Here is a 3,136-nt window from a genome sequence, read left to right on the forward strand (position 1 = left end):
GTGAGTATGCTGTAGATTCGAGAGTTTTCTATCCTGGTGGATAAAGCCACCATAGTTAAGATTGACCTCTAGGAGAGGAGGTTGTACAAGAACATAGGAAGAGACTAGTATCTTCTGGTTCTCAAGTTGGTCCTCGACAGGGACAGTGGAAGAAGGAGAATCATGGTTCGAGTTATCGCCAGAATACCAAACGACAGGGTTTTTAGGGGAATCCATCTTCCGCGCAATGCACCAGGTGCTATAAATGGCATGATGGTGAATGCCAGTCGTTCTGGGGTAACTGCTACAACTATGGAAAATCGAGCCACATATCCCGAAACTGTCGGGCATAAAGAAGCGATATGCCTACACTGAGTTAGAACCATGAAAGTAATCAGATGCCTTGGGGAGACTATCAGGAAAACACAGCTCCGACGAGGGTGTACTCTCTTACTCCAACATATGCGGAACATATTGGAAACGTGGTGACAGGTACCATGTTATTGCTTTCGAATGGAGTTGTTGTCTTATTTGATTTAGGAGCAAGCCTTTCTTTTATATCTGCAAGTTTTGTGATATTGTATGGGGTTGAAACCCAAGTGATGGATGAGTGGTTGTCTATGGCTACACTGACTAGGAGTGTAATGATATATAGTAAGATGTTAGGAAACTGCCTAGTGGTTATTCAGGGAAGGCTTCTACCAGTGAACCTAATAGTGTACGACATGTGTGAATTTGACGTCACACTAGGGATGGATTGGTTATTCTCTAGTTATGGGATGATTGATTGTCGTAAGAAGGTAGTAGTGTTCAGACCTCCTAGGGAGCACGAGTATAAGTTCGTGGGTTCGTGTGTGCGTTTGATGCCATAGATTCTATCAGCTATACGGGCGAGAAGACTACTTTTGGATGGATGTTAAGGTTATCTAGCTTGTGTGAAAGAACCACCTCGGGATGATCTGAAGCTCAAAGATATCCGAATGGTTAATGAATTTTCAGATGTATTCCTGGCAGACTTACGCGGTTTACCTTCTGATCGTGAGGTGGAGTTCACTATTGAATTGCTGCCAGGCAAGGTGCCAATTTCTAAAGCTCCATACTGAATGGCTCCAACTGAACTGAGAGAGTTGAAGGAACAGTTGCAGAAACTACTGGATAAAGGCTTTATCAGACCTAGTGTTTCGCCCTGGGGAGCTCCAGTGTTGTTCATGAAGAAGAATGATGGGTTGATGCAAATGTGCATTGATTATCACGAGATCAACAAGGTAAATGTGAAGAACTGATATTCGTTGCCTCCTATAAATGATCTATTTGACCATCTGCAGAGAACACAAGTCTTTTCGAAGATCGATCTACGATCAAGGTATCATCAGGTTAGAGTTAGGACTAAGGATGTTGCGAAGATTGCTTTCCGAACTAGATACAGTCACTATGAGTTTCTGGTCATGCCTTTTGGGTTGACTAATGCCCCGGCGGTGTTTATGGACCTAATGAACAGGGATTTCCATGAATACCTCGATCAGTTTTTAGTGGTGTTTATCGACGATATTCTGGTATATTCTAAGAGTTTGGAAGAGCACGAAAACCATCTAAGGTTGATACTTCAGGTACTACAGGAAAAGAAGTTGTATGCCAAGTTGAAGAAATGTGAGTTCGGGTTGAAGCAGATCGCATTTCTTGGTCATGTTGTGTCGGGAGGTGGTATCTCAGTTTATCCTGGTAAGATAGAAGTAGTGGTTGACTGGGTGAAACCAAAGAATCTGCAGGATGTTCGGAGTTTCCTAGGACTGGCTGGGTATTACCGGCAGTTTGTGGAGGGATTCTCTAAGTTATCCGGCCCTCTAACACGGTGACGAGAAAGGGTGTGAGATTTGATTGGACCGACGAGTGTGAGCAAAGTTTTCAAAAGTTGAAACACCGACTGGTCACTGCTCCGGTTTTAACTATCCTATCTGGGGATGGTGGTTTTGTGATTTATAGCGACGCATCGCTGACGGGTGTGTGCTGATGCAACAGGGGAATATAATTGCTTATGCTTCTCGACAACTCAAGGAGTACGAGAAGAATTATCCAACGCATAGTCTAGAGTTGGCGACTGTAAGAACCTGAACTATGATATATGGATTTGATATTCGAAAAAGGGGTAATGTGGTAATTTGGGCAAGCTTCATCGACGAAGCCAGAGTTCGTCGACGAAGTCCCTTTTGTTCTCGGTGATGAAATTCAGTGTCTCGTCAACGAGGAGATCCCGAAGGATTTTGGAAAAATCTGGAACCTCAACTCGTCAGTGAGGCCACCGTCTCGTCAACGAAAGTAATGGCGGACTCATCGATGAGGATGCCAATTCATCGATGAGGGCGGCCGAGTCAAAGGGCTATAAATATCCAAATGGGTTGCTTTGGAGCTAAGTAACCTCAAATATCCTCTCCCTCTTTCTCTAGAACTTGTAGATCTCTCTCTCTCTAGATTTCTTTGCCATTCGTCGCCTGATTCATAAATCCAATGTTACTGCGAGGATTAGGGGAGGATTCTCTACGTTTCTAGAAGATCGGAATCTCGTTTCAAGCAGTTTCGAGTTTTAGGCCAAAATCAAGGTAAGGCTCGGTTTTCGTTTCTATTTCAGAATACGTATAGTAGTAAGGATTGTAAGCATGTATCGTACTATGATTTGTAGGATTTGGAATCTCAGTTCGTAGTTTTGGGGACCGTAGAGTTCATAGTGAAATTCGGGTTAAGGTAAGGGGATTCAGTTTATATCAGTTACTTTTTGAAAACGGGTTCGGTAAGCTTGCAGGCAACGATCGTATGTATGTTTTGGTAACTTATTTAGGAAAATCTATCGGGTAAAATACGGAATTTTTGGGTTACATTTTTTGGTAAAATTTAGGAATTTCAGGTATCATCTCTTCTTTATTTAGAAAACTATCTGTTTTTTTTAAACTGTATTATTGAGATGATTGTTATCCATATTTGTATAAAATTTTATACTAGAATTAGAAACGATATGATTTTTCATAAACCAAATAAGTGTGGTATGTATGGTTGTATGTAATTGTTCCAGGTATTTTGTAAAACTGCTATGTGGCGACTAATTACCGTACGCTGATATGTATAGGAGTGTGAGCTTCAAAATGATTCTAGGTTTTGTGAAATCGGC

This window comes from Malania oleifera, chromosome 13 (genome assembly GCF_029873635.1).
Source record: "Malania oleifera isolate guangnan ecotype guangnan chromosome 13, ASM2987363v1, whole genome shotgun sequence".
In the NCBI taxonomy this organism is placed as follows: domain Eukaryota; kingdom Viridiplantae; phylum Streptophyta; class Magnoliopsida; order Santalales; family Ximeniaceae; genus Malania; species Malania oleifera.